The 26,449-nt window shown below is 44.9% G+C and overlaps 1 protein-coding gene across 4 annotated transcripts in view; it reads left to right on the plus strand.

Annotated features, from left to right (window-relative positions):
• The window catches only part of KCNAB2 (potassium voltage-gated channel subfamily A regulatory beta subunit 2), a 1,347,681-nt gene that overhangs the window by 254,047 nt on the left and 1,067,185 nt on the right, over positions 1 to 26,449 (plus strand). For all 4 annotated transcript variants that reach the window (XM_069610272.1, XM_069610273.1, XM_069610271.1 and 1 more), the window contains one exon: positions 3,622 to 3,691. The gene's annotated coding sequence lies outside the window, so the exon portion shown is untranslated. The remainder of the gene's footprint in view (positions 1 to 3,621; positions 3,692 to 26,449) is intronic.

The following is a 26,449-nucleotide window of genomic DNA, read 5'->3' on the forward strand; positions in this document are numbered from 1 at the left end:
TACAATTCTAGAATCAGCAATGCCAATTCTGATGCAAAAGAAATGTTCACCGTCTTCAGAGAACTTGAATCTCCTGCCCCATCCCCATTACCATCACTGAAGACTAATCTTGGTGTTCAGACATCTAAGCAGCGCCATAAGGCAAAATTGGCACCTTGAACAAGAAAATAATAATAATAAACAATAATAATTTGCCATTTATATAGTGCTACGAACCCTCAGATATGAGTGCTGCTTATTATTACCCACAGTGTGTGGTGCGCAACAGGCAAAATTCAACAAACAGCTGCATTCCTCCTCCCCTCAGTTCTTCTTTCGAGACAGCTCAGAAAGTGAAGGCGTAAAACTTATCAAAAGCTTGAAACCCTTAAAATGCAAAGGCAATATACGCCCTGCATCCCTCATCAAAGATTGTGCTGAGCTGCTAGCCCCTTTCATCACAGCCTTCATAAACTGATCCTTTCTTAAAAGCACTGTTCCAGCTTGCCTCAAAGAAGCATGGGTCCTCCCTCTCCTGATTCACTGGACCCAGCCATTCCATTCAACTATAGGCCAATCACCACCGTCCCCTTCCTACTAAAACTCCTGGAACGAGCAGCCTACCTGCAAGTTCAGCAGTTCCTGGAAGACAACCAAATCCTAGGGATGCGACAATCTGGCTTCCGCCCAGGCATAGTACTGAATCTTCCCTTCTCTACCTAAACAATCAGCTAGACGAGATCGGGGATGAGGGAAATTCTGCTCTGCTCCTCCTCCTAGACCTATTTGCGGCATTCGCCTTTGTCAACCACTAAATCCTCTGCCACCACCTCCCAACCTATGATAATTTCTCCCCACCAGCTACCGCCTGGATCGCCTCATTCCTGGAAAGAGGGTCATGAGGTTCTTCTCGGGGACTGCTAACGCCTCCCCCTCATCACTTGTGGTGTACCTCAAGGATCCTGCATCGCCCCAACCCAATACAATATCTTTACAAGGCCACATCCTAGAATCTCTTGGCATAGCCTACACCAACTATGCCAACAATACCCAAATCCTGACCCACTCTCGGTCAACTACACAGATGACCCCTACACCCTCAACAAGATCTATTCTACAATACAGGCATGGATGGCAGCAAATCCTTTGTCTCAACAGAGACAAAATGGAAATCCTAATTGTCGGCCCACCACCAAATGCCCTTAAGACTCTCAACAATCAATACACCGCCTTCCAGATTGACAATTGCTTAATCCCCATCTCAACCACAGTAATGACCCTAGGAGTCTACATTGACGCCTCACTCATCATGACCAGACAAGTAAGCGCCATTGCCTCCTCAGCAGCCTACGCCACCAAAGTCCTTAATGCTGCCAGACCCTTCCTCTCCAAAAATAACTGCCTTACCATTGCCCGTGCAATCATTGGTTCAAAGATCAACTATTGCAATGTCTTATTCACGTGCACCTCCTCTGGAAACATCCACAAACTTCAAGTCATCCAAAACAACGCCCTGGGAGCAGCCCTTAATATCCCAAAAAGAGAACATATCTCCAAAGCTAAAAGAGAAGCGCACTGGCTCCCCACCCAGGAGCGCATCACCTTCAAAGCATTTTTCATTGCCCACAAGTGCCTCTTCAATACAGCACCCCCATACCTCGCCCAAAGAATCATCAAAGTTCACTCTGCGAGGCCAACTAGGGCCCCCTACACTAATCGACTAATTGTGCCCAAAGTAAAGAGATGCAAAGCCGGAGGCTCTAGTTTCCCTTACCTTGCTGCTAAACTTTGGAACATTCATCCCCCGCAACCTTGAGGGCTGAGAAATCCTATTTGGTCTTTCGTAAAGCTCTCAAAACTCAGCTATTCTCTTAACCCCTAACAACCACTGCTCACCCTTTCCATTCTTCAAACCAATACTCCTACTATTCCAATGTACTGTATGATTAACATGTATGACAATCCCACTTGATTAATGCGACTGTTACCCTTGTGAATGCACCTATGCTACCTTTTTGTAATTTAACACAAAAAAAACATGATTGTACGGCATAGCTTGACTAACAATGCCTCTGGGTTGTATGGGCACTATACAAATGAAATAAATAAATGGGGACTGTTGCACTGTCACCGATACTGACTACTGTACTGGCATAGTCAACGATGATCACTGTGTCATTGGTGCTGACTGCGGGGGGGGGGGTGGGAGGGGGTTCGGGGCTGAGCACACTTGAGAAATCTAGAAACTGCAGAGATGGCAACTGGGGTACTGAAGTGGATGGTGACTTGTTCATACTTTCTAGTACTGAGTGGGACAGGAGACACATGAAATGATTACTAGAATGCTGCTGCTGAAGTGAAGGAGGGTCCTAGGTGGCCGTGACTAGTGTTGCTGGTTGTGACTTGTGACACTACTGAAGCTGGGGTCACATTTGTCTGTATTGTTGATTGTCGCCGGTGTCAGACTTTGTTACTGATGGGGACTGGTGACACTGGCCCGATTCCTTCTGCTGGTATAACTGGGGTATTGGAATTAATAGTCCGCCTCATTTTAAAATGGGTGGTGCGTTAAACAGAGTCATAAAAGCAAAACGTATTGCTTGCATTCCTCCGTTTGAGGTTTAAGGCTCAGCCCATTTTCGTGTTGACTCAAGTCTGAGGAGGGGCATGGAGTGGAGGTAAAATTTGAGCCATGCTGACCTCCTGAGTCTTGCTTGAACACTTCTTTTTACGCAAGCATGAGATTTTCATGCAGGTGTAAAAGAATGGGTTCGTGTGAAATCAGGATCCATTTTGTACCTGCTGAAAATCAGGCAACTTCCGTGATAGCAATCAATTAGTTAAGTCTCTGCAAAGTGTAATTTGCATTTACATTTTTTTTATAAAATGACTGAGTGACTCGCAGTGCAGTACTATCATAGCAGTTGATAGTGTGAAACTCATAGTGCACCTGTGGTGTCATCTGCGCACCAGGAGCATTACTAGTGATCATCGGTATTACCTGGAAAATGTTTAATAACGTGACATAAAACGCAAATACAAACGACCTTCTTAAAAATGACGATTTGAACTTTTTATTAAATGAATGGCTCGCCGAGGAGGTGTGATTTCAAGCCCAAGTTAATAAAGGTGAGGGGCGGCGGGTACCTCACAGGTCACTAGAACAATATAGGGATTACCCCAAGCCTCTTTTCTTTGTATACATTATGTTTGTGTTGTCCAGATGGATTTTGCAGTTACTGCAGCGCAGTATCCGGAACTCCAGAATGCTTGGTGATAGCGAAATTGCAGCACTTGTCAATACATTCGTATAGGCAGAGCCAATCCTGCAGCGTCAGGACTCGAGAGCAGCGTAAAGACGTTTTCCTGCAGTAATTGCAAGGTTTTAGCTTCCGCCCTGAGCTTTTTGTAAATAGCCAGTCGGGCAGCGAGACCGACCGGTGGTAGTTTTTTTCTCTTTTCGTGGGGGGTTGTTGAAGGTGGGTGAGTGGGGGAGGAGGGGGGAGTTGGAGCAGCAAAGAAAAAAAAACAGCCCATGTGCTGTCTCTCTTCGCCAGTGCTTGCTCTTTGCCGGCTGTGGACAGTCTGTTCAGGTTTCTCTCTGTCATTTTCTAATGCCCGCTCGCCTGTTTTTTATTGCAGCTCCCCATGCTGGACACACTTGGGCCAACTTTGACTCCTAGCATTATCGCCCCATCTTCGAAATACAGAGGTATGTATGTGCGTTGCTGCGTGGCCACGCCTTTTCGTGTTTCGTTGGTTTGTGTGAGTATGTGAACCGTTTATTTCCCTGGTCTTTGGGTTGTTAGCTTCGTGGCCACACAGATGCCTTCAGCACACACTTAACCCCCCCGCCCAACTCATATCACTTATTATTTAAGGGGGACTCAGCCCTGAGCAATCGTTTTGGCGCTTTCCTTGAAGAGATGCACTGCACCAGCAGCCCTGCCTCTGAGAGATGTCCCCGCCCCCTGTGTATCCTCACTGCTGCATAGCGAGGAAAGTCTGCATGCCACCGTTTACAGCGCCCAGGGGATCGGTGTTGCCTTCCGTGTTGGATAATTGTCACCTTTTTAAAAATGTATGTTAATCTCCCTCTTCTTGAAGCCGATTCATATCGGTTTTCGGGACTCGTTTAAGATGTATTCAAACGCCCTGACAGGATTATATGTTCGGGGTGGAAACGCTGCCTGTTATGCAAATACATGCCTTTACAAATGTAAAGAAAATGCCGAATTCTGCTGTTTTGTCCTTTTTGCACGTGTCATAAATAATGAATAATGGGAAAATGTGAGTGGAATGTGATTGTATCCTCTTAAACGTTTGATAAATGTAGAAGCGTCCACCCGTAATATAACGTTATATATATATATATATATATATATATATATATATATATATATATATATATATATATATATATATATATATATATATATATATATATATATATAGGTCACTTCTGTACTCGGTTGATTCTGCTGTATAATGAATGCAGGTGGGCAACTTTCTAAACGCCGGGTGAGGGTTTGACCAATTGCACTCCTATATACGCGCGTTAGTGAGAAAGGGAGGGGCTTCATTTAAACTCACGGGGACCTAAAGTGCAGTTTTACAAATGTTCTTCAACCGAGCAAAACGCGCCATTCAATTTTGCCCCGCCCGGACCGCATCACCCAAAACGGACCCTGATTTTTTTTTCTTCCCACCCCCCATTCTCATTTCTCATCAAAACGCGTGGGCCCCAACCTGAACATTCAGAAATAAGCTTTGCTTTCCTCAGCCGATGTCTGGTGGAAAAAAATGAGTTTAACTTTACAAAGAATTTTAATTTTCTCCCTCCAACTTCTGGGTTATTTTCTTAAGAATTACCAATTTTTCCCAGCCACAGTAACATTAGCCCAAACCTCCCTTACTGCTACGACAACGTTGACTTCCAGGGCAACGTTTTTAAAATGGTGGAGGGGTGTGGAGAATGAAGATGGACACCCGTTTTTTGTTGTTGTTTTTTAAAACAATTTTTAAAAAAAGTACTTTGTGCACACTGAGGGCCAGAGGGGCGCAGCATGTAAATGCCTCATCTGTGAGTATGTTTTGTTTAATATGCCCAGGTTCTACCGCTGCATTGTTGGGTTTCCGAATTTGCAAAGGGATTTTAAACTGTCTTCTCGTTTTAATGTATAGCTTTTATTTATTTTCCTCCCTCTGCTCGCCCTTCAGTACTTCAGGGTTGACCACACGCCGCTGCCTTATTAAATGGAAATGCACGCTCTCTTTCAAGGACACATTAGTGTTGCATTATGAAACGGTCCCACTGGAGCACCAAAGATGTGTAATGCTTCTGGCATGGATCGGTGGGAAACTGCATCGGTTGTCCGCTCACAAACTAAGAACTAGTACTTTTTGAATCATGTTATTTTTATTTTCAAATGTCTTTATTGGCATTTCTTCAAGGTTATAACAGTAGCATGTCTTGATTAGCATGTCATCTCATTTAAGTTCTCAAACAACGTATAACAAAGCAATAACGTACAAAGAAAGAGAACAATATTAACCGTCTCCGTGTGCATGGCAACATAGTCTAGTGTGAACAGTTCGGGTATAGGGGAAGGTGTGATGGGCTAGAGTAAAAAAAGGGGGGGCAGGAGGGAGGGGGGCCCCAACCAGGACCTCAGGAGTGCTTCACAACAGGTGCCAATGTGGATGATGAGTTACATTGACATTTGAGCGGGTGCGCTCACAAGGGTCAATCATCAGAGGGGTGGAACATACTCCACGGCCACTCTTTCCAGGCGTCTAGTGTCACACTTGAATCATCAGGCAACACTGTCCTCCCATGCTTTGGTTTCAGCACCCACCAAGCGTTCCATCTCTTTGTACCACGTTCCATCTCTTTGTACCAAGTGTTGTATTGTGGGCCATTAGGTCGTTTCCAGGCCATTGTGAGGGTCCTCTTGGCTAGCACGCACGTGATGTCCATAAACTTCACCATATGCTTGGATTTAGCTAGTCTAGGATAAGTTCCTAAAAGGCATTAATTGGGGGGCCATATATTTCCCAGGACATGCCAGCCCTCTTGCAAGTCCGTTCTACTTCGGTCCAAAGGCACTGCACCTTTGTGCATTCCAAAAGCATGTGTATAAGATCTGCCTTGTCAGCATTGCATCGAAATACAGTTGGAATGAGTTTGTTGGTTGAACTTCGCCATCCGGTGTGGAGTTAGGTATGAGCGGTATAGTACATTCAGCTGAATTAGTCGGAACCTGGAGTTCCTGGACACTTCTTTGGGAAAAGCAAGAGCCCTATCCCACTCCTTATCCGTCATTACTAGCCCGAGATCTTCTTTCCACCTGGATTTTAATTCGGTGCTACGAGGGTTGGGATTGTCACTTAGGTGGCCGTATATTTGGGACACTGGTTTCCAGCCCTCCCCAAGGTTATACAGTAGTGTCATGAAGGGGTCTGCTTCGGGTTCTTCGGGCCAGAGTTCCCATTTAGCCCGTGCCACCCTGCAGATTGTTTGGTACCATAAAAGCTGGCCACTCAGTATGGCATCTTCAGCCTGTAGTGAGGCAAATTCACAGAAAGAGCCATCTGCATATAAGTCCCCCAAGTGTAAACTCCCTTTCTTTCCCAGAGTCTAATGATCGCCAGATCAGTACTGGATTTCCACAGGTCAGAGATCATTGGGATATCCGGAGAGTACGAGTGTTCTAAGTGCAAGAGTGTCTTGGATCTGTGCCATATTCTTCTTCCCAGGATTGCTAACACGGGTGCTCCGCTCAGGAGGTGTTGGTGCGCCCAGACGAGTTCTTTTAGTCTTACCGCAATAAACATTTGTTGAAGTAGAGTAGTTTCGGATGTGATTTCGTCCGCTAACCACTTAGCCACGAAACTAAGCTGAACTGCCAAGTAATACTTCTCCAGGTTTGGGAGTTGGATTCCACCTTGTCTGTATGGAAGGGTTAGTGTGGATAGTGCCATCTTGTGTCTACCTTTCCCCCATAAGAACTCCCAGAATGGCGTCTCAAGCGAGCAGAAGAAGGGGGTATTGATTGATATAGTAATGTTCATTTTGAAACCCACAGAGAAATCTGGGAAGGACAATCATTTTAATGATCGATGCCCTGCCCATCATGGACAAGGGGAGCTTAGACCAAAAGTCCATTGAATTACGTAGGGTAGGGAGCGCTGCTTTAGTGTTGTAGTCATGCATCAGCTCCGGGGTATGCATTATATTGACCCTGAGGTAACGGAATGAGGTCAGTTGCCACCGTATACCCACCAAAGTGTTCTTGCCCCTCAAGTCTGCCAGTGAGAACAGGCAGGACTTTTGTCTGCTGAACTGTATTCCAGAGACCTTGGCATAATTATCTAAGACTTCTAGCATGGTCGGTGCATTGAGGTGTGGGTCCCTAAAGTACAGGAGGACATCATCTGCATATAGGGAGATTATGTGGTTTACCCCTCCCAACCGTATGCCCACGTCGAAAAACTGTTTCCTAAAGTAAATGGCAATGGGCTCTAGTCCTAGTATATAAAGTTTGGGGGGGAAACGGGCAACCTTGCCTGGTGCCCCTACATATGTCCCATGCCGCAGAGACCCACCTTCCAGACTTTACCCGTGCTCTTGGCTTGGCGTAGAGCACTTCAACCCATCTGATGAACTTCTGCCCAAAGCCAAAACACTTAAGGACCGCTAACAGCCATTCCACATTTTGAATCGTGTTATGTGCACCACACACCGTGGGTAATAATAAGCAGCGCTCCGATACCTGAGGGTTCGTAGCGCTATATAAATGCCAAATTATTATTATTATTATTAATTATTATGTACTGCCCAGTGTTGGGTCTTTCATTTTCGTACATGTGTAGTATCGTTTTGGATAGGATTTTGGTTTGTGGTTAAAATAAAAAAAACAGCAGCTAGTGCTAGATTTCAGATTGGCGAGGTAATTTGCGTTGTCATCGATGATATTCTCAGCAAGTTGATTAGGTGTTTATTTGTGGAGGGTTGGGGTTCGGATTTGTCTAGTCTCCATAACTGGGGTTTGGGGCTAATTCGGGTGTGTTGATACTGCAATAACCTTTTTCATTAAATGTCTGTTTTTTAATGACACGTGTTGAGAATACAATGCCTGACAGCACCATTCACATTTGCCCCATCCTGTGGTCCATGTCTTGATTGGACAGTCTTTCAAATATCCATTACATTGCCACTCGGGTTTGTACATGGCAGAGTTGTGCTATACATGGCCCATGTAAGATAACTCGTCTGTGCCTCAGAGGCGTAGACCGGTTGGGGCCTTAGGGGCAAGGCCCACCCAAAATCTGTAAATGCCCGCTCAGCAGCGCTGTATGGACATTTACAGATACTTTTGTCAGTGCAGTGGGCCCAACTACATTAGCTTCAAGCCCCATTTGCTAGATAATCCTGGCTACGCCTCTGTTGTACCTGCTTTGATTTCCATCTTGGGCCCATACCTCTGTTCTTTCTTAATTCTGTATTTCCCTGCCCTATCCACCACTGATTGTATGCACAAGTGATCATTGGCGCGTTTGCTGGACTGGGCAGCCAAACGGATACCAACGCTACAATTCGGTGTGGAATGCCTTGCAGAGAGTGTACACCAAATGCATCCCTGGCCAAATGCAGGCATAACAGCTTAGAAACTGTGAATAGCAGACATTTTGGACCAAAGGCACAATTGGATGCAATGTTTGTCTTAAAACCTGAGGCAAATGCCAATAAAAGGAAGCCACACATAGATGGTCCAGTCCACTAAATACATAAGATGACCTTAAAACCAATGATCCACATGTTTTATTCCAAATTGGTCCAGATAATAAAAAACATGGGTGCATGTGGAGAGTCTGTTTTTTGTGGGCTGCTCTGTATTTTCTGGACCGTTACATGATACATGACAAGGCCAGTGGTCTGCATTTTCTAGGCCAGTTTGCCAAATGCGATCTTGGTTTCCAGATCGGTTGACCATCTAACCAAGCCGGTCCATCAAATGCAGAGCAGAGCTGCAATGAAGAGTGTTACGCATTTGTCATTTTATTGTTGACATATTTCACATATGATCATCAAAAATGCAACGAGGCAGTACGCAGATGATAGTGCATCTATAAATACCACACTACAATGTAGATCCTAGCAAGGTGTGCGGATGGGCCTTTAATCACCTTGACCCAATGCAGGCCCACTACTTAAGAAGCAAGTCCACTGTTGTACGTAAACCAAGTTTATTGTACAATCGTCCGGGAGGGGCTAGATGATTCTATATAGTCAAACTAACTGAAGTCTTCCTGAACCATACAAGTGTCAACATTATATACATTTTTCCAACAGTTAAAACATTCCCATATATTTTCTTGCCAAGTTCCCCAACCCCCCACCCCCAACACGTGATTGGTCAAAACCTATACCAATGTTTCTCCAATTCCCCCATTCTCCTTGGCCACAATTATCTTACCTACCACCTTCAGCTTGTGCACAGCACAACCCCTTTTAGGATTTGTCCGTGGTAGGTCATGACATCATCAGACAGTTTACATTTGCATACAAAAATAATTCATTACAAGTCCCAGCTGGCCCAAAACCTTCTAACCTCAAATGTAATTGCACATGGTTTCCAAGAGTACTTCAACAATATGGGGAGGGGAAGAATAAACATGTTCCCTTTCAACTGGCAATAACCATCTCACCCACCCCGACTTGCTAGCGTCCTCTGAACACTCTAATCTAAACGACTACAAATTCACGCATGGCCTCCGGTCACATCCTGAGAAAACAGTAGAAACCCATGAAGTATCAGTCAACTCAGGCCTTAGGCTCTTCACCCCAGGTTTTATTGCTGGTCAAAAGCAAATAGTCGGATCCCCGCAAATAGCAGGATCCCCCTGAACAATGAATAACGAGCTTTCCATGGACAGGATTAGCGTTTCGATTCATATGGATAGCAGCGCAGCATGCTAGACAGGGGTCCCGTCAGATCTCCTAAACCCTCTTCTCCACCTCTTTGATGAGCCTGAATGCACAGCAGAGGTTACATACGCAGAGCCAGAATTAATAATGACCGCCTTCCCCTTACTCATTTCTAGCGCCTCTGAGAGCCACTTGTTCCACCGCTTGCGCGGAGTAATGCAAAGGCAAACCTGTTTCTTCAGTCTGACCCGGTATTTCCCATCCACAAGGCCTGCAATGACTGTGCCTGTATGCCTCTCACCAGTGTCCTGATTGATTGTCGAGAACTCATAAACAAAAAGTTCCCCCCCTTCCTCCAAAGCATCCACCTTAACACTCGTCCTCGCTTTCTCTTCTCCCTCATATGTTGCACAATTGTGGGCAATGTCCTCAGGTTCACTGGCTCGGCTACAGATGTCGCAGGATTGACTAGGTGACACCGTACAGGATGTCTGATGCATTCAATAGAATAACCTCATACCCGGACACTCTTTGTGTTGTCAAAATCGACTTAGAATTTTCCAAGATGGCAAAGACTGCATGTTCCACATTCAATATTATCACTGGGCAACCCATAGCAATGGTTGAATACTTTCGAATTGCAAAAGCTGCTGCTGCCAAAGCTTGCTCATAAGGGAACTGTCCATGCATCAATGGGTCTAAGAGTTCACTATAGTATGCTAAAGGTTTAGGGCCTAGGGATGTTTGCTGGGCCAGGATCGCTGTCATCACCTGCCCATTTGAGTGAGAAAACAGATACAATGGTTTCTTGTAATTCGGGATGGCCAAGACCGGAGCATTGCTGATCGCAGTCTTGAGTTCTCGAAAGCAAGTCACTATTTCTTCAGACCATTCTTTCAGACCATTCACCTTCCACGCTTCCTTAAGTCCCTGCAGTAAGGGCCTCATGTAACGAGTAGTCAAAGATCTACAATAGTTCTAGAGTCCAAAAAACTGCTGCATTTGTCTCACCGTGACCGGTTGAGTCGTATTTTGAACTGCAGTGGATCTCTCTGGCATTACTTTCCTTTCTGCAGGCAATATTACTTTGTCTCAAATATAATACCTCTGTCTGGCAGTACTGCAATTTTTCTTTGTCCACTTTGTACCCCTTCTCCACAAGCGGGTGAGGAGCATTATTGAATCTCATCTACACTGCTCTTCTGAAGTACTACAAACTAGCAAATTGTGAATGTACTGGATTATTGTACTGGACACATGTATATTCCCCAAATCCATTTAAACCATCCTGTTGAAAAACCTCTGACCACGAGACGTTAACACTGTGGGGTACTGCAAATCAGGGTGTAAGGGGACTGAGAAAAATGTATTCTTTAAATAAATCACTGTGAAGTGGGTCGACCCAGTAGGGATATTAGAGACCCGTAGCAGGATTTGGTGCCACCGGGAATTCCACCTCAACAATATTATTGAGGAGGTGCAAATCCTGGAACCCTCTACTTTCTTCACATGGTAGATGATTACATTACATGGGCACACAGAAGGTTGTATTATGCCTTGCTTCATCAACGCCATAACATTCTCTGTGAGGAGTCAGAAATGCGAGACAGACACAAAGGTAACATTTTCTTAAGGTTTGACATTTATTCAAAATAAAACCAGGGTTTTGACAAAACACCCACATTTCCGTAACATAATAGAGGTCGCTGCCTAGCAAACTAAAACTATAGAAAAATGATCTAGTGTCAAAAATACCTCTGGCCCTCACACTAATATGCACAATGAAATTATACAAGGACAATATGGCTAACTTTAGTTCAGCAGAACATTTCTGTAATTCACACAAAGTCCGTGAAAGCAATCCTTGCTTGGATTCCCTTCCCTAGGATCAATTTAGGACCATGTGGATTACAGTTCTGACTAAACAAAGTTGTGTTCAAGGTGATAGATAAGTCTTTGTCAACCACTGTGTCTTTTTCTGGGACACAAAAATGCCTCTTCCACAATGTTTGGTTAATAATTATACAGAATTCAAGGTTTTCCACAATATCCCTCTTGAAAGGATGATTATCCTGCTTTTCACAAACACAAGTTCAAACCAATGCAATTGTCCTGTTACCATGTAACGCTTTTTTCAAAGGAACTACTTCTTGTCAAGATAACACGTAAATCTTTCTCAATACTTCATCTTGAAATAAAACACTTTTGTCAGGATAGTAAAACAACTTGTCTTAGTGAGGCCAAATGCACAGATTCTCTTAATTCAACAAAGGTTCTTTCAATACATCTTTTACCACAAAGATATTTTATCAAACCACAATCTTCTTTCCTGGTACATTCACCTACCAGGAAGAAAACTCCTACAACTACTTTCAAACGTGATGGTAATATTGATTCCAGTATTCTCCACACCAATCTTTCGGTATGGTTTCAGAGTCTCTTGGCTGTTGGTAAGATGAGATACAAGCTTTCCCAAAAGTACATCTCTTATAAGGGGAGTTATGCATTGGTTGATTTATAGAGGTTCTCTTAACGTCTTGGCTGAGGGTAATGTTGTTTGTGAGCTTTTCCTAGTGGTTGTCTTAGTGTGGCTTTCTTGTAGCCTGTAGCCTCTTGGCTGTGGGTATTACTGGTTAAAGGCTTTCTCCACTGGTAGTTCTCAAAGTCTTTTGACCCCCTCTTGGCTGTTTATAATGCTGATCATAAACTTTCGCCTCTTTTAATTTCTCACAAGGGAACTTTTGTCTTTGCCGCTTTGCTTCGTTTTCTTTAATTCGATATTTAGAAAATGGTCTCTGCTTTGATTTATCCATTGTTATTCAAAATTGTTGCATTGTATCAGCTTTCTTGTTTGGAGAGACCCCTGCGTGTCAGCATTCACACTCAGCCAACTCAACCGTTCACTGCAGCGGCTCCTTGCTGTCTGGCTTTGCAGTTGTCCTTCAGCGTTCAGTCTGCTTTTTTTCCTGTTTCTGTGAACCTCCGGTAAGTTGTGCATGGTCTTCGGGAGCAATGACTGTTGATCTTCTGCGACTCCACCGGTCTACCATACAGCGCGGGAAACACTTCTCAGTTGAGCTTTTTAGTACGCCAGTTTCCACTGTCTGTACTCTGCAATTCTGCTTCTGGTCAATTTCACCCTTTGCGGTGATGTCGCCTGCTGGGCTTCTTTTTGTGACGACTCCTGCACCTCGGATGGCTTCAGCATCCTCGGCTACGCCTCCCGCACAGCCTTCCAATGCTCCTTGTACGTCCTCCTCTTCTTCACCTTCATTTCACAGTTGTGCCTAATATTGTTTTTTAAATATCACGCTCAGGTGATTTGAGTGGCAGAAACTAGACCACACCTTTGAAAATTCACTAGTCCTAATCCTCATTGCCTCTGCGCTCTTCTTCATCGTTCCAGTATTTTTAGTATTATGGGAACTGAAGTACATAGAAGAGTGTGTGGTATTAGTTTGTTCTATTTTACAGTAAGTCATCATCCGTTCATTAATTATTGGGTGGATTGTGAGATAAGGTGGTTCCCACTGTCCCCCGGCATGAGTCTCCTCCCACATGATACCACCCCCCGGGTCAGGCTCCGGTAGTGGCTGCCTTTACTCAGCCACATGAGGAGGCCCATACCGGGTTTCCAGTGATGATATCACTGGATGTATCACATCTCCTAAAACCCTTTGTCTGCCTCTCTAGACATGGGGTACTGCTTAACCCGCAGTAATATCGGACCAGGTTTCTATTTTATCTGCACTGCTCCAACACTAAAATAGCCCCACATCATGAGGATTTCTGGTCCATAAATGGTCTGGCACTTTTTCCAAATCCTACTTCCAATGTGGCAATGTATTTCTAACTCGGAGCATGGACAATGGTACTTCCCTTTGCTCTATCGCTATCCGGCTAGGTACCCCAATAACAAAAACCATCACTCCTGTCTCTTTGGTGTCTTTAAACAATTATCCCTTAGCGATGAGTCGGATCAATGCACAAAACTGTGTGCCACTCTCTGCCTTCCTCATCAGTGCCTGAGAAAACCATCCTGTTCTGCTTGATAGCTACTGCTTCTAGGAGAATTGTAACAATGGTGCCTGGTGTTACCTCCTATGGCACAGTAGGCCATAACAAAAATTCAGTCGATACCTGCTATGTCTGATCTCTAATTCGCAGGGCCCAACTCACCAAATCCATTACCCCACAAAGAAACAGAGTTGAATGTGCAGGTATCCCCCCCCTTATCGTGCTGTCACTACAGTATGCATGTAAATGTCTAGGGTCAAGCATACTATACATTCCTTTGTGGAAGTAATTGACATGTGGAGTCAACTGAGGAGTTCTCTGCCCAAGAGTTTCACCGGGTATCTGTGCAATACAACAAATGAACAGATGCATTTTTTGTACCTACTTTATTACATAGAACATCAGTGTATGGATCCGACAGAATCACTCCAGAGAATTCCTATGTGTCCATCGTTTTGCCTGACAAGGGGAACTCGCCTTCCTTCATGCAAGATTTGGTAGCCCTTCTATCACCATGAATGAAATGTTTGGCCACCTATCTGGACACCTATCCGGGGGTTCCTCTTCTGGATCGACGATAGCAGACATGACTGGACCCATCAGAGATCTCTGTGGGTGGTCCTAATCTTGATAAATATTAGCACCGGGGAGCGAGAAAAGCTTCCATCGAAAAACACTTGCTCGAGTGTAATGAGTGACCATTCTTTGGGGTAAAGGATTTTTCTCCCATATCTGTTCCGGTGCCTGTGTTGGCATGGTTGGTTGAATCACATATGTCTGTGCAGCCTCAGTCGTTGGGCTCTGTTCAACTCGTGCCTACTGCGGTTGTACAGAGCCTGTGGCATATGGCATGGTCAGGGATTGCATTTGCTGTGCTCCTAATTTAAAATACTGTAACCCGATCTTGCAATCTTGTTCCACGTATCCCATCCTTCCACACGACCAACACTGAACCCCATAAAACCCTCCATAGTTATTTCCCATTGGCCCATTATACCGGGCACCTTTCGTCCTTGTGCCTATCCTCTCCTACGCCTCATAAACCCTCTCATTTGCTGTGGACCGGGAGCCATACCTCTCCATATAACCTTGTCATACCCGATGCACAGTGTCCCTGTTGTCCCAATTGTCCCTGCTGTCCCTCCATGGAGATGGTAATCGCTGTCCTTCCAAACTGATTTTCGCTAGCTTTTTCTGGAGGTTCTTGGCCTCTGTCTTTTGTGCCTGTTCTATAATCTCCTTTTCCTTCTATTGGCTCCTTTTTACAAAAATGCACAATGTGTGCCTGAATTTCTGGCCAACTATTGGCCTCCATCCCTACTCCTTTATCTAGATCATGCTGGACTTCCTTTGGAAGTATGGTAAAAAATCGACACATTCTTATTCCATGCTTCTCCCGCCCCTGCCCTCCTGAATTAACTGGATGCGGTCAGCAGGATCGTCATCTAACTTCATCGTATTGGCCAGAATAGAATTGATATGGGGCGTATCGGGAGACATAACCCGCAGGGCCCCCATTCTTGCATCCCTGTAATAATTAAATGCTGTTCCATCCTGGGCATTTGTATCCAACTGAACACCCGAAGACCCCGCTCTCCTCCAAAGCTCGTCTGACTGATCCCCCTATAGAGCTATGAATAAGCTTTTCATATCCCCTAAAGCCAACACAACGACGGCAGTGTGTCTTCTCTAATGCATACATCCAGTTCCCCGCCCCTGCAGTGAGTAAAGGAAGCATCTTCATCAAATTATTCCAGTCCATGTGTGACCATGGGAAATGCTTTTCGCTGACCCTTCTGGAGAAATGGAAATTGAGTTACACCCGCTTTTACTGGGGCTTCCGCCATCTCTCTCCTACTACTTACTACGTCCATGCAAGTACCACTGCGCATCTTAAGGTTCCATTGTGTACTCTCTGTTGCTGCTACTGGAGTGGGAGGTGGGGCTTCTGCACCCTGCTCTCCCTAGTGAGCATTCAACTCCCATTCACCTTTGTCTCCTACTCCTGTTAGGTCTCTGATACTTATACATGCACAGAAGCATACTCTGCATTACCGTAGGGTGCCAGCTCCCGTTCTCCCTGTTCGAATCCGGAGCCCATAGCAATACTTCCATTCTCCAGGTCCACAATGACCATTTTGATAGCTGAAGAACTGTCCATACCTCCTCCTTCCTTCCTCTACGTCCTTTGCCTGTCTATTCACTTCTTCCCACTCTTTACTTCGCTGCTGTCACAACAGCACTACCACTTCTTCCGCTAGCCTCAGCGCTTCTACCAATTTCTTCCGCTCCTGTTTCTCTACTGCCATTTGCAGCCTATCGTCTATCCTAGCGGTAGAAGGCATAATCTCCTCCTTTGCACTCATTCTCAACCCTTCATCTACTCTTCTAGCTGCCGGCCTCCCTCTCTCTCGTTCCTCCACCTTTAATCTCGCTGCTAACCTAGCAGTTGGAGTTATTCTTTTTCCACTGTCCATTTTCATCCTTTCCACAGCCCTAACCATAGAAGGAGTTATCCTTCCACTTTCCTCAATATCCCATTTTCCAGGAATCGTGGCTGGTGGAGGCATTACCTGGGTCTGTCTTACAACTACTCCAGCCACTGAAGAAACTGGAGCTTCGAACTCAGGGTCTGCATACCCTTCTGCGAGCGATAAAGGATAGCACCCATATGCGGGCGGTCCAGAAGGAATTCCTGCACCCTCCTTTTTAGGCCCCTCCTCCAAGACTTTAACATTATGGGCTTTTCCGCCTTTCTAATGCGTCCTTAATAGCTCTAAGATGTTTAACGGCTTTTCTAACTTTAAACCCTTGTACTTTGTAGTTAAAAAAATAAAATTAAAAAAAGGCAAGTATGCAGGTTTTGCAATATTCCCTTATCATAGGTCCCCTCAGTAGGCCAAGATTTGAGCATTTTATGCTTAGTTTCCTGCAGCTATTCCTGATTGTACTTTAAAATCTTCACCTTCTAGCCAGGAAGTACCTGACACAAATGATTCAGTGGAGTCTCCTTACTCCACCCCAATTTAGCCAAAACAAGTTAACAAAGAGGAACACATAAGCCGAACCTGGGACACAAAATGTCTACCCAAGCAACCGCCTTTTCTCCCCTTCCCGGTTTCTTAGTCCTCCTCCCACACTCACCTTGCTCACTTTCCTCCTCCCACACTCACCTTGCTCACTTTCACCATAATCACCTTGCTTAGCTATTTACTTGAATTATACTTCTCACTCTTGCACAAAAGACAGCATCAGACGTTGGCTAATATCGCAGATATCTCCTTCACTCAAGCATAGAAGGAGACCAATGTTTTCCACTACAACACCGCTGTTCGCGCTCTCTCCATTACTAGTACAGTATTTTCTACTACAACACTGTCTTTTCGTGACTACAGGAAGATTCTCTTCACTACTTCGACTAACCAAGATAAGCGAGCTGAGTGCTCCGTCAGCACAATCAATAAAAAGGAAGGGTGCCAAGGGTATATTTCAGGAAGGTATCTATGGGTATACTTACCATAAGATGCCACCTCAGCCCTACGCGGTAGACAAGCAAACTGAAGGGTATCCGGACAAACCTCACAATGGATGTGCTGGTGGGGATAGTACCTCACCCTTAAATCAAAGAAACAGCCCTTTTTCCCCCCTAGTTTTACCCACCAAAAGTGCACTCGGGTGAACCCGAAGCTCTCAGAAGTGGTGCTCCTTCAATTCGCCCTGCACAGCTGCACCACAGTACCACGCCTCCGGGGAACAGACAGGCCTCTAACCAATATGGCGCCTGTAAACCATATAAAATTGTAACATTCTGTCAACTTCACTGCTCCTTCAGTCACAAATACGGTGCGCACAACGTGGACCCCTCTTTCTCATGGGGACCTTTCCTCACCACTGCAACAAGGGAGATTTGCGTTGTTGGTTCTTGAACTGCCCTCTAATATATGACCTTGGCCACATGCTTCCACCACTAGGTAAGCATCTGCCAAATCGTGATTGCAAGTGGATCTCATCTGTGTTGGGCTGCAGAGCTTCCTTTGTGGTTTCATAATTTGTGGCCAAAATAGCAGCCCTAGGCTATGGCCTCAGTCTGCCCAAGTCTCCTCTTTCTGGCACGGTCTGCTAATGTAGGACCAGATCTACTAATGAAAGAAATCAATATTTTGCATACCAGACTACCACTAGTCAAGATGGATGCAAGTGAGTCTTTTGCCCATTTGGATGACCAGTCCATCATATGCGTATTGGAGCTGGATGTTATATGTGGATGTCATATGTGGATTGGAGCTGTATGTTAACATATTGAGGAGGTGGGGGAAGGGGAGGCATTGCTCACATAATAGTGGAATATGTGCAATAAAAGGAAACTGCTTTGGCAATTTATTATTTTTTATGGAACTTGTGACGGCTGGATAAGGGTTGGTTTTGTTTGGTGCTGACTAGCGGAGGGTAAGGGGTGGAAGACCTCTGAATCTACAGAGAAGCTTTGGATAAACTGAGGTCACACTTATGTGGAACATTAGCAAGGAACACACTCAGACTATAATTCATGGCAGTGTGCAGTACCAGTATTAAAGCCCATGCATAATGTTCTTGTTATAGGTTAGTTGTGACATTGCTACTACAGTAATAAGAACATTGCAATCAGTTATTACTCTTAAACTGCTTGAGCCAGCATAGAGCAGAATTCCATCTGCCGATGGAGCGCTTAAAGCCGTGACAAGCGTTACAAAGCCAAATATGGTTTAATTCAAGCAGATTCTACATTGATTATAGGTATCGGCAACTGGAAGATCTCTTACAATACATTGAGCAAGAGGCTAGGTATTAAAGGGGTTGACCATGAATGGCCATGTAGTATAAGGAATACAATATCCCCAACCAAACAAAAAAAAGAAGATATTTCAAATTGCATGGTAGGGCGTACTTTATCCCATAGTTTCCATTGAACTGCAGTACAGTAACCTGCAGCATGTCTGCATCTATTCTAATATTTAACCATTCCAAAGCTCCAAATCACACACTTGAATACCGATTTAGAGCTGACAAGATAATTTCTTATCACAATGAGATCATACAACATTATTTTCCTTGTACCCCTGAATGGGGCCAAAGCCTTTGTAGCACAGTCAACATTTTTCACAGTGCCAGTTACCCCAAAGGCTAGCGCATCCTAATAACTATAAGTATTGTTTATTCTATGACGATTGGTGCTGCTAAAAACAAAACTTAAAAAGGAGGAATGATATTATAATTGCACCCCACCCCGTTTGTGTCTCTTGCACAACCAGCTTTTTTTGTTATAAACTCTTTGATTGGTTTCAGTTGATCCAACTAACCAGTTTAACATCTGTCGGTGTAACATCAATATGAATTTCCAGTAGAGCAACCTTAACCCCCCTTCACATTCCATCCCCTAGAAGTCCACCATCAACACCTGAAACAAAACATTAGTCTCAGAATATGTCAAATCCCCCTCCCTCCCCTCCCAGCAGGACCATGGGTCCACAATAGTTGAAATCATACACAATTCTGCAGTCCGACACGTCTGCTCGTCTAGGGACTCTGGAGTAACACTTCACCCCCGCTTACGCCACCTCCGCACATTTACCTTCCCAGCTTATTGCAAATGAGAGATCCACAGCCTGCAGCCTCACACAGCAGAGCAGCACTCTGTTCTCTTTAGAAAGGAAATAGACTACCCAACCTTATTTCCCCATTGAAGGCCAGCAAGTTTTCACTTGGGTTAGCTGTCATTTTCTCCAGACCCAGTATTGCCCACACACTGTACCACCAAGTGGTAATATGCAGTGCTTTGACCTTCCCCCATGTTGCTCCTATCACCACCTTTGGTGCTAGCAACAAATGTGCCATTCAATGCAGAGGGTTAGTGTGGAAACGGCCGCCCAGTGGACTCAAATTGAGGAGCATGATTCCCGGGTCCCAGGGCATGTCCCTGCTGATTAACTCAGTTATGTTTCTATGAACCTCCCTCCAGAATGGCTGAATCCTTGGGCATTCCCACCAGATGTGCATTAACGTTCTTTTGTTTCCACACTCTGCCAGCACCTCTTTGCTGTGTAGATAGTTTGGCTAGTCTAACTGGGCCATATAGGCCCTGTTTAGTAGTTTGTAGTTGGTTTCTCTGTATTATGTGCATGTGGTAGATTTTTTTTCGTACTTTCTGCTACTTCATCTCACTGCTTCTCTATAGATCTCCCCAAGTCTTGTTCCCACCTGGACATGTAGGGTCTTGGATAACGGTCATCTGCCGTTAACAAGATCCTGTAAATGCTTTAAATTAGGTCCTTAAGTGAGGTAGCCTCTGCCATTCGTTTCTCGAATGGGCGTATAGGACACGTTAATGTCTGACTAATATGTTGGTTCATTACCCAGTGTCTGACCTGAAAGTAGTAGAATCTGTCCTCCTCTCTGAGGGAGAAAGTCTGCTTACACTTTAGAAATTGTGTGACGTTTCCATTTTTGAACATATCACTTTTACACCACCCTTTATCCCTTCTCCAGTTAGGGTATGAGGTCTTTCCCCAGCTGGTCCAAATTCTGCATTACAGTGCAGGGGACTAAATGGAGAAGGGAAGATGGTCAGTCCTAACTTCAGTGCTGTTTCTTCCCAGACCTCCAACATGGACTTCTTGACTGGGTTAATGTACTGTGAAGCTGGTCCGTTCGATTTCAGCAGCCAGACCCACCTCCATAGATCATCCCCCCCCACACCGCCATGTCCACCGCCCATCATTGCTTCTCAGATTCCATCTTGCATAACTCCCCTACGAGCTGCCTGGTAGTATCTGACTAAATTAGGGACTACCATACCTCTGCTCCCCAAACAGCAGCAGGTCCTTCTTCATCCTCAATAGGCCCGGCTTGGGAACTTTCACTTGGATTGCCTGGAAGAGAGAGAGCAGCTTTCGGAGCACCGACCAGTTGATCAAATTGATCCATCCCATCCACGAAATGGTCAGTTTCACCAATTTCCCCACTACTTCTATGATCGTTGTGTACATGTTAGGGTAGTTAGCCCAGCTTGTCCGGGTTCGGTGTGAAATTGACCCCCAAGTACTGGATCGAGGAATTCCCTCACCTGAATGGACATGCCTGAGTGATGCGCGTTTTCTCTTCAGGGTTCATTCCCAGTGGCAACATCTCTGATTTTGTTCTATTGATTTTAAACCTCACCACCTGTTCATACACCTGTAGTTCGGCCAACAAGAGCAGCAGAGACTGTTCTGGGCTTTTCTCCGTCACCAGCACATCATCCACAAAAATAGCTAGCTTGTGCTTGCAACTCCTAAATTGCACCCCCTTTATGTTCTTGTGCTTTCTCACTCTCTCCATGAACAGTTCCATAGAAATTGCAAATGAAAGCGGAGAGAGCAAACATCCCTGTCTACTCCCCTTTCAGATCCGCACCGCCTCTGTTAAGATCCCATTTACTCTCACCTTGGCCGACGGTCGGACATACATCACCGATATACATCCCCGAAATGTGCTCAATTCCATGGCCTTCATTTCATCCAGCAAGACCTACTCCATCCTGTCGATGGCTTTCACTGCATCTAAGGACAGCAGTACGGCTGGCCACCTCCTGAACCTGCCTATCCTGTCCACCAGATGGATCACTCTTCTGACATTATCGAAAGCCTTCACCTGATGAATTCGGCCTTGTCCGGCCCAATCAATTCAAGGAGCATGGTGTCAAGTCTGCTTGCTCAGACTTTCATGATGATTTTATAGGCAATATTTAACAGAGCAACAGGCCTGTAAGAACGGCATTGGATGGGATCCCTGCAAGCTTTGGGGATAATTGCTATTGTAGCCTGGAACGTAGTTTGGTTACTTCCTTTCAGGAAACAAATGAATTCATTAACTCTGTTAGCAACTCTTTTGTGACTGTTGTGTAAAATTGGGCGGTGTAGCCGTCTGGGGGCCTTTCTAGATTTTAGGGAGGCAATGTATTTTAGGACCTCTTCCTTTTCAACTGGATGATTCCGAAATTGCCTATGTGCCTCATTGGTCGATTTAAGGCCTGCCCTTTGGATGTACTCCAGATGTATGTCCCTACTACGTTCCTTGGTTCCATTCAAGGTGCTATAGAACTAATGAAACGCCTTCAGCTTCCCTCGCTGTCCCTCTAGGAGCTCCCCTCCTTTGCCTCTTATGGCCGCTATATGTCCCTTGCTTTCCTGCCCCCTCAAGTAGTGGGCCAGCATCCTGTCTGACATGTTGCTTTTCTCATAGTATTTTTGTTTCATACTCAATAGGGATATTTCTGCCTTATGGAATGGAGATTGCATTGAGTTGCCCTCTCACATTAGTCACCTGTTGCCATGCCTTCCGTGAACCAGTTCTGTAATGTTGCTTCTCCTATCCTTTAAATTCCCCCTCTAACCTGGCCTGCTCGGCCTTGCGCATCCTTGCCAGCACTATCTGCTGCTATCAGCTCCCTTGAACAACTGCCTTGAAGGCTTCCCAATTGCCATTGGGAGAGGTTTCCCCCGCTCGGTTAGACTCCAACTTTGTATTTTACTTCGGCTTCTACTTCCAAACCATCACCTGGTCTCTTAGGATATAAGCTGGTAGAACCCATGATTTTGTCCCTCGGGCCTGCTGGGGTGATTTCTGTCATGATGGAGCCTTGGGGGACTGCATAGAAGCTTTGCAGGGTTAAAAACTGCTTGTAGCTACTTAGCTTCTGCTTCAAGCCCAGCCGAGCCTGTTTAGCATGGAACAAACAGCTATCAGGAGCTACATTTGGCTCCCCAGCCCAACCGGAGCTATATAAACATACATATGCAACATTAACGTAAGAAAAATTGGGACACCTAATACACATTTAAACCTAATGGATCATAGATAATGGCAAATAGTGAAGTGTGCCTCTCCTGTGGAAGTTAAATTTGCGGCGCGCTGTGCACGCTCTCCTGGTTCCCCAGCTGAAACTCCTGCATACTCAGTGATGCCTGATAGCCAGGAGCTGGTTTTTGCACCTTAAGTGTTGCTTGGGGAAGGTGTTTGACTGATAAGGAAAAGCTTAGTTCTTTCTATTTATTTTAGAGTTTCTCAAAAATAATATAGCTATCCCCTCCGATTGTGTTATGAAGCAGAATCCAAGGTGAGGAGGTAACTTAAATGTGGCTAGGTCCCCCTTTTCGGCACTGACCCTTATACTTGTAACACTAAATGTTCCAAGGATTGTCCAAAGCAAAAGTCTCAAACCTAGTCCTTAGAAGTCGTACCATTTTCAAACACAATGAAAACAGAAATGTTCCTTCTGGTAAGGATTTGTTGGGTATTGACTTAGTTCTTTTCTTCGGGCCTCTCTGCCTACACCTTTTCCTCACAGCCTTCTCCCGGGCTCTGGGCTTCATAGCTCTCTTGTTTCCAGTCATCTGTTGGCCTTAACACAAGAACTACTGGGCTCCTGAGAGCCTTTGTGTTTCTCACTGGTTTAGTTGGGTCTTGCAGTGACATTGCTTGACTACAACGTTCTCAGTAGGCTCTTCATGGGCCTGGGCATTCGTTCATGATTCCCAATAGGACCTTCGTAGATCTTTGTTTCACTATGGGTTTTTTTAATGGTAATTTGGACGCACAAACTTGACGAGGATCTCTAGTATTTAAAATCCGGACCTAAGGTATAGGGTTCCCCTCAGCTTTTGTTCTCCTCTTCACTGAAAAAAAACAAAAATTAATTAAACAAAAAAAACTGCGCCCGAGGGGTAAGCATTACTCTTTTCCACCCCAGTGTCTCCATTACCTAGAGCTTTGTCATTTTACTCCGGTTTCATTAAAACCATGGGTCCGATTTTGGGTCTCCTGTGCACTTTAGTTTTCTTCCAGGAATAACGGTAGCTCCCTCAGGAACCTTGGTTTTCTTCTAGGATTCCCAGTATGCCCCTCGTGGACCTTGCTTTTGATCGACTATTGAGTTGGTCCCTCCTACACCTTGGCTTTCTTATTCAAACTTCACAATAGGACCCTGATGGACCTTTGTGCTCTACCAGGTATCCTCCTGAACCTGGTCTAGTTCTCAAAACTTATCAGTAGATTCCTCACGGACCTTGGTTCTCTGTTAGTCTTCACTGTAAGTCCCTCTTGTACTTGGCTTTGCTGTCTCAGGCCTACTGTATCTCACACTCTCGCACTTCTCTCTCTCGTGCCTCCCCCTCACTCCCAAGTATTTGCTAGCCATTTATTATTATTATTCCCTTCTGCCACAGGTACATTCTTTCTCCCATGTTACCGTAGTGTTGCTAGTACAGGAGTTGCTGGCACTCTGGTTGTCTTCCTCTTCCAGTGTCTCCAGGCTTGGCCTGCTTCCAAACTAGCTTCATTGACATTTCTCCAACTCTGTCTGTCTTTCTTCATACAGGGTACTATTCCTGGTTCCTTATGTAAAGGTTCTCCATGTGTAGCAAGGGGACCGCAAGTGAACTGGTCCATCTCATCAGGTATTGTCTCCCTAAGTGGATCCTTTCTATTCTTTTTACACTTCCCATGCTGGATTCTGACTCCCTTTCTCTCTCCGGATTGGTTACTCCTCATTTTGAATTCCTTGCTCGGATTGGTTATTCCCTGAAGGTATGCAAGGCTTCAGAAGTGTCTGCGTCTTGCGTGTCCATCTTGGAATAGTTCTCCTCATGCAGCACGCTCTGCAGTAATTCACATCCTGTTTGCACTGCTGAGACGTGTGAAACTCTAGGTGCTCCGGTAATCTGGTTCTGCGAGTCTTCGGCCGTTTTCCTCTAGGTAAGATTTGACTTCAGTTTCATCATGTCTCGTGCACGCAGCATGTTTGCAGACTCCTTGTCTTTGTTGATAACCAGATTGTGCCTTCAGTCCCCAGCTCGCTAAGTGCTTTCTGGGTGTTTGGAGTCCTGCAGCTTCGACTGCTGCAGTGGGATTCCCATCGGAGCCTTAACACACCTCTGACGAAGAGCAAGCCTGCAGTATCCCTCCTCACTCACCCTCTAGGGGGACTGTCAGGTAGCAGCTGGACCAGCCCAGACCCTAGCCTTTTCCCTCCCCCACATGTAATGATGGGCCGTTCAGACAGCTCACCATGGCATGCATGTTTTGCTCCGCAAGAAAGGTTTCCCATTAAAAGAAGATAAAAATCAAATGTACTGCACCAGTGGGTAGTCTCATTGTGAATATTTTCAGGTGAGTCACGTGACTAATAAAACCGCAGCATCCGTTTTGTCACTCAGGTTGGTATAAAATAGAGCGGCACTAAGAACAGCCAATAACATCCTTTTCACTGCCCTTGTTTGACATAATTCCCACTTCAACTGAAAGACATGGAAGCAAGGTTCTTTCTCAATGTCCACTAACATCTAGGAAAGAAGCACTGACTGGAGTGGTTGCATAATATCAAGATTATTTAGATATTAAATTGAAAAGTTGAGTTGCAGCAGGATTCTTGAAAAAAATCCAGAACATATTGAAAACATTAAGAACTACATCAATTCTACCTGCATGCAAAAGAAGGGGGGAATAATTAAATATCCGATGGACTGTTTGCTCTAACGGAATCAGGCACTTTGTGTTTGTCTATATGCTAAGAATGAACTTAATGAACAATTTTACAGGCAAATCTTTTGTGTTAAAAGAAAAACAAAATTAAGGAATTCATACATACGTCTCACGAACTGTAGAGTATTGCTACTGTATATTGCTTCCCTTCATTGAAGGGAGGTCCTCTGTACATAGTTTTGCCATCTAGTTGTATCTTGGGTGTCCTGACTCCAGGTTACATACATGCCCTAATCCATTTGGGAGGTGCTTGTCCAGTCCTGGTTTATACTCTGCATTCTGGTACTTGCAGTACTTTATAATGGGAATTAAGGACTACAAGTGCTAGAACGCAAAGAAACACCAAGACTTGATCAGCACTTCCCAAATTAAATTGGGCTTGTTAGCATGTGTGAGGTTCGTTTAAGTCAGATTCTTTATGCTATGTTCATTCTAGTGCACTTTGCTGAACCCAGTGTGTACTTGTGCCACTGTGTATCATGGTCTGCCTAGTCCCTGTGTTCTACATTTGTTTCTAACTTGCAGCATCTGGTTTGTACTTGGTTTTCTCTACCTCGGTCACTGTTTTTACTCATCGAGTTAAGTTACCATCTGTCACGTGTTACTGGTTTCTTTTTTTTGGTGCTTGCTCTTTGGTTTTTCTATTCAGGATCCACCAGGGATGCGCAACGATTAATCAGCATAGTCTGCACCTTCTAGATACAGAATACTAGATAGGTGAGCTAAGCGGGCATGCATAAGGCCTTGTAGACAGTATGAAGACTACAAAGAGTATGAATCTGGCTGCTATTGGGTAGGTAGGTAAGTTCGGGAAGTTCAAGAAAGGGATATATTAGACCAGTAGCAAGGCCATAGTTGTTGCCAGAAATTGCTGCGTGCTCTACAGAGCCGTCTATGGACGCATGCTCACGTGACTCGAAAATCATAGGGCTCATTGAGTGAACGGACTGGATCTGAAAGAGCACATTT

Source organism: Ambystoma mexicanum, chromosome 8 (genome assembly GCF_040938575.1).
Source record: "Ambystoma mexicanum isolate Mex_15411 chromosome 8, UKY_AmexF1_1, whole genome shotgun sequence".
Classification (NCBI taxonomy): domain Eukaryota; kingdom Metazoa; phylum Chordata; class Amphibia; order Caudata; family Ambystomatidae; genus Ambystoma; species Ambystoma mexicanum.